Below are 12,932 nucleotides of genomic sequence, written 5' to 3'. Positions count from 1 at the left end.
CTGGTCCTGCCAATGGATAAACAATCTGTCTCTGTTTGATATCTGTTGGTGTGTCAGATCCATCATGTTCAGTAACACAGAATGTCTATTTCTTGCAGGGAACAATGGATTGTTTACAATGAACGTTACAGAAAATCGGTTACCTGCATAGTGAAGGTAAGTTGATTCATTTTTTTTCTATTAGTGTTTTCTTTGTATGCTTTGCATTTATTGATTTATCTATAAAATCAAAAGGAAGCTCAATGTCTTTTTATATTGTATTTTAGCTTCAGTGGTTCCACAAATACCATACCTCTCAGCTGTCCCAATTAAGGCAGTCAGTCCTAATTTTAGGGGTTGTCCCGCCATCCTGACGACCAGGACTTTTGTCCTGATTGACGGTACTGTTGTAAGGTGTGTCTTGCTCATCACAGTGAGTGGATGCCGAGTCACTCTCTGTTTAGGGGAGTGGGATTGGCCTGGTGCTGTAAAAGCGCTAGACACTCCCTAGGAACATGACAAGTACCAACATGGCGTGGTTACTTCCCAACCGTGAAGTTTACCACGCTCCCTTGTCAGTGCACATAATGTCACGATTAATAAAGTTGAATGTTGGGAGTTATACTATTCAGTGTTACTGTAGAGCAGATAACTCTAGAGCAGGTTTAAGCAACCAGTGACTTCCTAGACAAATGCCAGCTTGCCTTGCAGTGCCACAACAGATGGAGAGCTGCAGGCTGTCTACCTCTAGAGGCCTAGTAACGTTGCATATAAAATGCAATAAAAACATTAGGCATAAAACGTTCACTGTCCAAGATGGAAACCCAAACTTTCTGGAGTCTACCTTTAAACCTTCTGCTGTTGCGACTTTAGATAGGTAGTAATTGTAGCCAGAAGGAAACAGGAACACACTTCTACTCCCAGTCTGTGCCGCAAGCAGTCATTTAAAATAACTTTAGCTTCCACATTTAGTCGCAACTTCTATTTCCTACAGCGCTCTATAGTTTAGACTAGTTCATCTTGTCTGGTCGAACTTGAACAATAACATTCATGCAATTACAGAAGCAAAGTTATATTTTTACAGTTCACCTAAGATCTTATCTTAGCAGGTGTTCTAAAATTAGTATGGGAAATACATGTAAACCTGATATTCAGGTTTTGTCAGTAAACTGTTGGACTCAGATAACAATTCTTATGTTTTTCTGTCTATATTCCATATTGCCCATGTGAGAGAACATTGTGAAAGAATATAAGTTAGATTATTAATAGAGGTGAGGAGGAAACATACCTTACTATTGTGTACCCTGCTTCTCCCTGAAACTAAACGAGGGTTGTGTAGCTATCCTGGTAGATGGCTTCAATGTCTATGACAGGTATAACAAACTGGCTTCTACTTCAGCCAGTAGGATCGGGTCTAAAATCTTGGCTTCCACTCTTTGCCCAATGTCCAATGCTGCACTGATACCTGCAGACAACACAGGACCTCTGGAACCCTAATTTGTTGTCCACTTTAAATTTGTTCTCCCAGAAAATAGTTTTATTACTAATGATTGGCATCTGGCTTCAGTGAATCTTGATTTACGATTATAATGAAACTTTCTTTGCCTCCCCTTTTGCAAAACAACAACAAACAAACTAATACCGCCGGGTGTCATAGCAATTTACAGCTCTCTCTTTATGATGGAAAGCAAATGAATATACATTGCACCATGGAAAACTAATTTGCTATGCAAAGACATCGGCAATTAGTAAAAACAAAATTGAACATATGAGTGAAACTTGGGGAGGGTCCTTCCTACTCATAAATGGTCTGAGCATGCACAGCCGAACCAACAACCGGTAGGTAAATATTCAGCTGTCATCCAGAAAAACTGAAATATACATAGATGCCACGGAACGCGGGAGGTTACAAGGGGCTCTGGGGTGGTAAGCTATAACACCAGCCTCATCTCAGGTGGACATTACCGATCCCGGCTTAGATTCATCTAGTGCGATATAATGTTGAGTCTGCAGCTTTTTCCATATGATAAGCTATGCGGAAATATCATTTAAATATTCAAATTGGTGATCTGAAGAGCTAGAGGCTTTTACATCCAGTACCTCTTCCCCTCTGTATGGGGTCCGCGGGTAGAGTCATCACATACCTGAGGAAGGTGGGCTGTGGCTTTCGTCTCATGTGAACAGCAGACCAACTTGTATGTGAGTAACCCACTCCTCTGTTACTGCAGTGTAATCTAGTTACCCCATCTGTGCTCTATGTCTTTTCTTCTTTCCTTGTACAGTGTTTATTTTGTGCTTATTCTTGTGAACACAGGCTGTTTCCTTGTGAAAGTTCTCAGTTAATGTAAACATGCTATAATAGCAGGGCCATCTTAACAACATTATGGGCCCCCGGGCAAAGCAGTGCATCGGGGCTAAAAATTATTTGGTAAGATACTGCTGACAGATAGTAATTCTGACAGCCAGAAATATTTATGCACAATTATGGGGGACACCCCAAAAGCACTGGGGAGTGCTAAAAATTATTTGGTAGATACTGCTGACAGATAGTAATTCTGACAGCCAGAAATATTTATGCACAATTATGGGGGACACCCCAAAAGCACTGGGGAGTGCTAAAAATTATTTGGTAGATACTGCTGACAGATAGTAATTTTGACAGCCAGAAATATTTAGGTAAAATAATGTGGGACACCCAAAAAGCCCTTTGAGTGCCAAATATTGAAAAAAAAAAAAAAACTTCTCTATCCTCCTCTCTTCTATAGCGATTTTTGTTAGCACAATTGGATTCAGAATATTGTATTCTCTGTCCCTGCTCTAATCAGCCTGTGACTACACCCTGCTCTCTCCCTCTGTCAAATGGCGATTGATTGCTGTGGAGGCGTGTATTTATAATCTTCAAGTATCGTGAGAACCGGGCCCCGAGATCCGACGACGTCACGATGACGTTCGGCCTCGATTTTGATTCCAAACGGGCGGGAGAGTACCGCGCCTACTCGGCTCGGTACTCGGACACCCAAAGTTCGGGTGGGTTCGGTTCTCGGGGAACCGAGCCCGCCCATCTCTAATTACTACCTTTTCTTGAACTTCATGTCCTATTTCTCCACTAGGTGATGCTGTTTCATAAAATATATTGTCTCTGGATTTAATGTGTTTTCTCATTCATACAATGTCCCAAAGACTGTAGCCTTTACTTTCGAAGACAATTGGCAAGCAGAATACAGTCTAGTGATTTAAATTTACACCTTCTCTGTTTAGGGTTGAGTACGTATGCTTTGCATTCAACACCCTAAGATGGCTGAAATTAGAATTTTTTTCCAGACCACTTTTCAATTGTTTTCTTGCCTTTTTGTGCAACAGTGGTTGCATAGTTTTCAAATAAAGCACTCTTTCTACTGTTGCAGTCATAAATTTATTTTCTAGGTCCACTTAGGCTCACTTATACCGTTTTGTTCAGGCGTGTGCGACATAGTCAACTGATGTTGAATTCTGTTTTGTTTTTTTGTTTTTTTTAGAGAGTCATCAAAGTTCTTATTCAGGTATTCTCCTCTGTTATCAGATCTTAAAATCTTTAGTTTATGACCTGTTTGAGCCTCCACCAAAGTTTTGTATTCCTTGATCTTGTATATGACTTCACTTTTCCCTTTAAGAAAATACATTTGAGTCATTCTTGTATAGTCATCGATGTCATTAAGTAACGATAACCACAAATTGATTCAGTCTCCATCCTTATGCACCAATGCTAATGGTGCCTCAGCTCTTGTCATTGACTTGGGAGAAGGGTTTGTTTGGTTGGATTACCTTTGATGCAACTTTCACATATTGATTTATCAGGATTATTTAAAGACATTCCTTTTACTATCCCATTCAGACCTCTCTGCACATTATCGTACCCAAGATGTCCTAAACGCTTGTTCCACAGTCTGACTTTTGTCATAGACATAGATTCGCTGACAATGGGTAGCTGTCACTATTAAAGTCCCTCTTTTATTTTGCACATGTGTGAATTCTACTTTATAACCTTTGTTTTCACTTATGACAATCAGATTAGTTCCTAAATCTGATACATATAAAATTTCTTCAATGTTTGTAATGACAGTTTTACCTTCTATCCTCATACAGACTGTAATTATTTCGACTTCTGTTGGAACACTTGCTCATTGAAGTAAACCAGTGCGTATTACAAATGAAGTGTCTGGTGGCTCCTGAATCTATGTACCAACAGTCCTTTCTGTGACTGTCTGCCACATTTAAAGCTCCCTCATTGTTTTTATCACGGTTGCTTTTTGCGCCACTCTGTATTTTTAGATTACACTTTGAGGCCTTTTGTCCCATTTTGTGGCAAATAAAGCACTTGTACTATGGCTTTTTATAATTAGTGTCCTTAATGAGCAAAGCAGTTGTTTCAGCTTCAGTGTTCACATCTATCCGCTCCTGGAATTGTAATAGTTTCACCCTTATGACCTCCATAGTTAAGTAGGTAGGACATGACTCCAATGCCACTACAAGAAAATTGAAGTTAGGGGTCAGGTTCTGTGACATAGCCATGGCAACCTCTTTGTCATCCACTTGGTCTTCGACGGACATTGGCTGCTGTGAAACAGATAACATTCTATCAATGTATTAATTCATGTCTTTGCACTCACTTAATTTGGTTCTGTACAAATTACGCCTCAGTTTTATATTTCTCATGATACCTTTGTCTTCATGCACTATCTGAAGGGAAACCCACACATCTTTTGCTGACACTTTCCCTTTTATGTATGAGTATGAATAGATGTGCTGTTCCACAGCTAAGCCAATGGTTCCAATGGACCTATCTACATCATCGAGATTCCGGTCACCTGGGTCACATGTGACCTTCCAAAATGTCTCACGTTTTAACTGCATCTCCATACTGAATTTCCACGTGGAATAATTTTCAGAGCCTCTCAATTTCGCGAAGCCCATGCTCGCAGCTGTGTTATACATTTTCACCTTAATTCAAATAAAGGACTTAGCTATACTTGCGGTTTCCTCTGATTTGAAGTTGCTTCTCCTGATCAATGTGTTCTTCGCACTTGGAGTGGACACTTGATTATGGGCACCTGAGCCCATAAGCTAGTGGCAGATGTCTATTGGACTGTACTAGGTGTCAGCAGATGTGAGTAAGGATGTTAATCCACATGTTGTAGTCTTAACCAGAATGCTGGCTTTATTGAGCACAGGTTACAGGTATATAAGTAATACAGTGAGCAGTCTTGTAAAATATTATATATGTACGAGGTATGTCTATTAAATAATGAGACTGTGATTCCACCTAGTAAACAAAGCAGTCCGAACCGGCTATAACTGTATATGTAGTTACCTTGGACCTGCATGACATGCTGCAGCACTCTATGACATTCAGTTGATTGTGAGTCGCCATTTAGTTTGGTTGTGTTTTCTGTAGAGTGCCGAAAAAATGCTAAGTTTAAAAGTTGAACAACGTGTCAATTTGAAATTTTTTGTCAAATTGCACAATACACCAACAGAATATTTTCAAATGCTTTCTACTTCCTATGGGAATGACTGCATGTCTTGTGCGCGTGTGTTTGAGTGGCACAAAAGATTTAGGGAAGGACATGAGAATGTCGAAGATGATGAACGCCCTGGACGACCGTGCACTTCAAGAACCGAAGAAAATGTAGAAAAAAATCAGATTGTTCGAAAAGACCACTGACTCTGTGTTCAAATGATAACTGAATCGGTGAAAATTGACAAAGACACCGTATGGAAAATTTTGCATGAGGATCTTAACATGACGAAAGTTTATGCAAAGATGGTCCCAAGGGTTCTCACACCAGAACGTCGCACGGAATGTTGTGTTGACATTCTGCAGCAACTTGACACAGATCCAAACCTGTTTTATAAAGTAATCACTTGTGATGAGACCTGGTTCTTCCAGTACGATCCTGAAACCAAAAGGCAGTCAATGCACTGGAAAACACCGTCATCACCAAGAATGAAAAAAGCTTGTCAAAGCAAGGCAAAATTCAAAGCAATGCTCATTGGTTTTTTTTATATCAAGGGTGTAATTTTGGAAAAATGGGTTCCAAAAGGCACAACAGTTAATCAGCATTATTATAAGGAAGTTTTGAAAAAGCTGAGAGAAAGAGTCAGAAAGAAACGTCCGCACCTGTTGAAAAATGATTTCTTTCTTCACCAGGACAATGCGCCTGCTCACACATCACTTTCTGTGAAGCAGTTTTAAACCAACAAACATATTACTACACTTGAACATCCTCCATATTCGCCCAATTTAGCACCTTGCAATTTTTATCTTTTCCCAAAAGTTAAATCAGTGCTTAAAGGGACACATTTTCACACATATTCAATTGTCCGCGTTACTCGCAAAAGTAACGCGGCTTGTGCACTATTACCGTTATTACGGTAATAGTGCACGTAATTACCGTTATTATGTTACCTTTTAACGCTGGGTTTCCACGTTACTTTTACGAGTAACACGGACAATTGAATATGCCCCTTTGAGTCAGTTGATACTGTAAAGAAGAAAACGGCAGATATGTTGAAACAAGTGACAGGAATTGATTTGCTCCATGCCTTCGACCAGTAGAAAACAAGACTACAGCAATGTATTAGTGCAAATGGGGAGTATATTGAATGGGGACAAACATTAAATTTGTAATACCAATAAATAAAGGTGAGTTATTTAATCAGTCTCGTTATTTAATAGACATACCTCGTATATATACATTGGACTCTGCGCATATGCAGTTGGTACTTTTGGTAGAGCATATTGTGACGTAGGCATCTGGACAGCACTGTTTCTCCGGCCCCCAGTAGTGGAGACAGTGTGCAGCACTGATCTCTCTAAGCAAAAGGAACATACTTAATCCATTATACTGCACATGCACCTTAATGCTCCCGATCCTCCTGTCCAAGCGCAAGGCAATGCAAGTGCAAGATATGTGCAACTCTAACTTTGAAAGAAATTGTAAGCATGCACCAATCTTTATCATTTATGCGTCGCACAAATGCACTTATGTGCAACTGTATATCAGGCCCAGATATGCACCAGATCTGGGGGTAAATGTATCAAAGTCCATTTTTTTCATCTCGCGGGAGATCGGCGTCTTTGCAGCTACAATTTAAAGCGGCGATGGCTTGTAAAGGCAAGTTTGCCTTTACAAGCCATCGCCGCTTTAAATTTTACCCCCTGGAGTAATGTTTAGATTTTCAATTATTGTAATAAATCACTGATTAAAGCTGAGGATGCTATTCTGTAGTTACACTAATTACAAAGTAGCCATGGGGAATATTGATTATAATCTGTTCCCCACACTGTGAGAAAAACATCTATAAAGATTGCTTGTATATATTAAGAAATATGGTCCCAGGTTACCGGCGAGTGGATATGTGCGACGTGTTCTGCAAGTTCACATTTAAAGGATAAAAGAGTCCCCATTTATTAAGAAGAGCCCCTCAGAGGTGGAGTGACAGAGGCGGTTAAAGGCCCCAATTATGTAAGAGCTCCATGAGAGGGCTGAAAAATTCCGACCTTCAGGGGTCCCCCATAAGAGGAACCAGATAAAGAGCTGTACTTGTAACCATTATGATCTGTGCTGAAGAGTTTGGCGTTTGAATCTGTCCTTTGCAACCATTATGATATGTGAAAGAGGAAAAGACTTTGTAAAATAAAACTGTTTATTTTTGCTATGAGATGGTCGGGCACCCAACTGTTCTGTGACATTTGCACTGCACATCACTAGTCTCCACTCTATGTTATTGTGTTTAAATACTTGAGTATTCAGGCATCCATCTAGTTACGGATGACATATTCACGTCATAGCTGAAGCAGAAGAGGAGTGGGCAGGGGCGCACGCAGGATTTTTTTAAAAAAAGAAAAAAAGCGAGAGAGCTGCTGCGCATGCGCCGCGCATGTGCGGAAGCTCCGTTTCGGCAGCACTGTACTATACAGCAGCCGCGGCGCTGTCAAAGAAGCGTTCGTGGTGGTGCTGTATACAATACAGCACTGCCGCGGACGCTTCTTTGACAGCGCCGCTATGTAGGGGCACCTATTTAGCAGACCCTGTATTATTTCATCATCACTATACATCCTAGTAGTGAGTTCATAACTGGTATTGCCCCTAGTTATAATATATGATCCTGTTTTGGATATTCTTGCCTACTTTCTGAGCTCCCTATAGGAGATGAAGAGGGGATCTCTGTGAAGTCAGGTCGGGTGGGACTTAATGACACAATTTGCATTATCATGTTCCGCCCAATGCGAAACGCGCCTTACACCATGGTGGAAAGAGAATGACCAAGCGAATTGCGTTATCACGCTGTGTTATGCCCACAGTATCTCATTCAACATGGGCATCAGGTAGATTGGCAGACTCTCTCTGCGCCTGGGAGATCACCCACTATTTTGGGAGTCAGCAAGTATGGTTGTGGTATATTCAATAAAATGGGTACATTTCTGTATATGTCTTGTATGGTGCTCTTTTATAAATAAAAGATAATAAAAAATAATAAATTAGGAGAAGTGCGAGTATTTCAGGGGCAATCTTGACATTCACCTTTTCAGCTGAAAGTTGGGGCTGTGTGATGTGAAGGAGGGGTGTGTCACCATGTGGACCAATAAGAAGCCGCAAGCATGGAGCTTGCAGCTTCTTATTGGTCCTCTACTTTATCCCCAGCTGACAATTTTAAATGTTGAATGATGGTATCTCCCACGGCTAACCAGGAATGCAGTTTTAAGTGCGTAAAGGGGTCGTCTGTATTGTGTGTAGATGAGGGAAGAGCGTTCTTACTTTATTATCAGGGTTAAATCAGGTCACTGAGCTAGACAAATCTGTTTTATGCCAGTCAGTCTTGGACTGACTATATCATCTGATCTCTGGCATCTGCTTTCAGAGGATCCAAGAAGTACATCTGGAGCAAAAGACCTCGCCGGACTGATTGAAGAACTGTACAGACAGGAAAGCAAAAAGTCCAAGTTGGAAATTGGCGATGTTATCAGAGTCCGAGGCTACATTAAGGTTTTTAGACAGCAGCGGGAGGTGGTAGCATCAATCTTCTGTAAGTAAAACATTATTTGCGGAAGTTAAATCTTTTATACAGAATTGTTTTGTCTTTTTTCATTCATTGCTACGAAACTGTTGGTTTGAGTCCTATTTCATAAACGAATGTGATATGCGCAGCGCAATTGTTTTAATCACAAAAATAATGATTTCATAATACATAATAACTGCCCATAGAGAGAACCTACTTAAAGCAATTGGTTTGCAATCTGTAGCTCAGTGTACTGTTCTGTGGATTTACTGTTGACTTTGTACCTGATAACTATATTGTGCCTGGATAATTTGAAATGTAGCCTAATAATTTTTTCTGGGTCATCCTACGTCATACATCTGGATAGTCCCACACCAATTTTTTAAATTTTATTTTTTGCTTTTAAATGGGTTGTCCAAATGATGCCAAAAATCCCCTCCTTAATAACTATCCCCTCATTTGTGGCGCATCGATGTATGGTCACTTCGGTGTTGTATCTGCACTGTAGTCAGTAGTTAAATCAGTATTTAGCATTTATGATGCCCAAAAATGTGACCCATCAGAACGACCACCTAACAACAAGATCAGTGAGTAATCCAGCCAGAAATATGAACGGCTAAATTTCATTGACGTGGTTGATCCGGTCCCAGGGCCAAATAACCAGATTGCAGAGCGAAATCATTGCTACTGTACTTCAGCTGAGCCAAACAGCGATGGGGGTCATTATTCAACCTAAACCACATCTATTATGCATCTGTTCTTTTACTGGGCATGCTCAGTGCGAATTTGTGCAATTTACGCAACCTGGATTGTGCCAGTGTGTATAGTCCGTTCTAATGCATATGTAGCAGCTCACACTGACTAAATTGAACTGCAATGTGTGAAACCCCATTCTCCGTATACTGTTATCATTAAATCGTACTGCTTTAATAAATAGAAATGGGTATAGAGCATAACAGAGCATTATGCAAATAAGGAACATAAAGCAGTTAATTAGGAGGGGTCTCTTACATTTCATTCTTATATCCACATATTTCCACCTTTACACATGAGAATATAAATAGTAGTCATTTAATTTACAGCTTTTTTAAACCGTTATTTTCTGTTTTAGATAAAGTGGACGATCCTACGCTTGACATGCAGGTCACCAGGATGCTGGATCTCCCGTACTTATACAGAAATGTCTATGACAAACCCTTTATTGTCCCTGATCACATGAAAGATCCATCCCAACTCTCGTGAGTTTATGGTTTTATCATCATATGAAATAGAAGTTAACTCTTTATGTAATATCTATATAAAATGTTGACTTGCGTTCCTCCATGTTCATCACACACTGTGTGCACTTTGTATTTACAGTTTGTGTCTTCTGATTGTTCAATAATCAGGATGTCCATAACTCTGATGCCTTTTTATACATATTAGGCCCACTACTTCTGGGATCCATGTTGTTCCAAAGATGTGACCTCCAAGTGTTGAGTTGTCTAGGAAACCAAAAGTATTGTCTAACATGACCATTGTTGTGTTGGAGCCTGACTGTTGTGCTAGTATGGGGAGGTAATACAATGGGGTGGATATTCTGTTTACCTGGTGTTGAGGGCAGAGTAGCATTAGATCCTCAACTGCTAGAACTGCTTCGCAAGATGTTCACCTTCAGCAGCCCCCTCTCCGAGGAACATTTTACATTCCACCGTACTCGGCCGCTCCAAGGACTTAGGCTCGTGTAGTAGCAGTTATTGATCTAGCACCTGCCCAGTGGAGAGGACAGAACACAGTAGGAGGTAATGAACAACCAGGATATATTATCAGAACTCTGAGCCAAACAGGCAAGAGTTAATGTGGAATAGTCTGGCACTTGTCTGATGAAGTTGACAGCACCCGGCAGAAGGTAGTGCTCAACCCAGACTGTAAATAGCAGAACTCAAAGTCAGACAAGCAGGGATCAGGAATAGAGAAGATAGCAAAATTCTTTAAACAAGCCCTAGGGCAGGTCAGATAGAGATGTGAGAGCACATCCGTTTAACAAAGCCAAGAGTCTGGAGTGGAGAAGAAAGCAATTCCCATAAACAATCGAGTCAAACACTGATGGCAGAACAGGAACTATCACCAGCATTGGTATGCTGCCAGGAAGAGGTTTATAAAGGCAGCAGCACCAATCAGAACTGTAGGATAGCTGTATGAGTGTGGTAGGTGATTGCACACCTGAGGATGCCAGACGGAGAGCTGAATAAAGCTTGTAACTATTTACCTAGCAACCAGCTGAATCAGTAAACTGCAGGAATGATCCTACAGGTAGTAGTAGCAGTAATTGCACAGCTGATAGATCAAGCAAACAGGAGAGCTCCTATTTCTTAACACATGGACATTATACTGGTAAATATACATATTTTGAAATGTATATCTCATTCTGAATGTAACAAAAGCCTCCAACATCCGACAGTCTCAGGATGGCAATAATAGAGAACATATTATGAAAGGCACATGCTGGCTCACACAGACACATATCTTCTCAGACTGGCACGACAAAGAGATGTTAACCCTTACCAGTTGGGGCCAGTATCACAGAGATAGCTGACTATGGCCCTGCATGACTATCGCTGTTCTAATATATTGCATCGACAGGTGGGATTTTTATATTGCTCTGGTAAACAACGATAAAAAATAAGCCTTATTGCCGGATAATAATAAATATTCCCCTGAGTCTGGTATAACGCCCAGAAGACGGTTGGGCATTCCAACCTGGTCGGTTAAATGTGTACGTGCACACTCTACTCTCCAGCCACTATATGGGGTAGCAGTGTTTAAGAAGCCTTGCTCAACTCGGGAGAGGTTTTTCTTCACCAGGGAAAAAATTCTTCTGTCATCCACCACAGTTTTTTTCCGTGGTCTTCCGGGTCTTTTGATGTTGCTGGTGCGTTCTTTCTTTTTAAGAATGCTCCAAACAGTTGATTTGGCCACACCTAATGTTTTTGCTATCTCTCTGATGGGTTTGTTTTGATTTTTCAGCCTAAGGATGGCTTGCTTCACTGATAGTGACAGCTCTTTGGATCTCATATTGAGAGTAGACAGCAACAGATTCCAAATGCAAATGTCACACCTAGAATCAACTCCAGACCTTTTACCTGCTTAATTGATGATGAAATACAAAGGAATAGCCCACACATGTCCATGAAATAGCTTTTTAGTCGATTGTCCCATTACTTTTGGTCCGTTAAAAAGTGGGAGGCACATATAGAAACCGTTGTAATTCCTACATCGTTCACCTGATTTGGATGTAAACACCCTCAAATTAAAGCTGAAAGTCTGCAAATAAAGTACATCTTGTTAGTTTCATTTCAAATCCATTGTGGTGGCGTATAGAGCCCAAAATATGAGAATTGTGTCGATGTCCCAATATTTATGGACTTGACTGTACATATTTTAATAAAAAAAAGATGCATGTGTCCTTCTCTACATGAGCCTCAATGTGTGAATCAATTTGTGCAGATGAACCTAGAGTTTCACTAGGGCAGATTGGTTTGCAGACCAAAAAAGCTGCATTTATGGACGATCACAATTTTGCACAGTGTGCCTCGTATTACAAAGTGCTTAAAAACTGAGAATTCCATTTTTTGAAAAAAATAATTGTATTGAGATCAAGTGGTGGAGAGGGGACATTTTCAGGCTTGTTCCTAGCTATGCATAGCAGCAAGTTGTCACTTGGCTTTCAAAAAAAGCAAAGCTCATATATTAAGAAGATTGGGTATGGTCCTGTACTTTTAATAAGGCAAAAAATTCCCCACACAGTGCATTGTGTGGAAAAAATAATAAAAAATGTTTAATGTGCCCTTTCACCAAATGATCAATACCTCCAGTGTCTGTTCAGTCTCCACCAAATATGAATCGACAGGTCCGGTAATCCATGGATCGGCAGC

This window comes from Mixophyes fleayi, unplaced genomic scaffold (genome assembly GCF_038048845.1).
Source record: "Mixophyes fleayi isolate aMixFle1 unplaced genomic scaffold, aMixFle1.hap1 Scaffold_39, whole genome shotgun sequence".
In the NCBI taxonomy this organism is placed as follows: Eukaryota; Metazoa; Chordata; class Amphibia; order Anura; family Limnodynastidae; genus Mixophyes; species Mixophyes fleayi.
Note: the sequence above shows the minus strand (reverse complement) of the source record.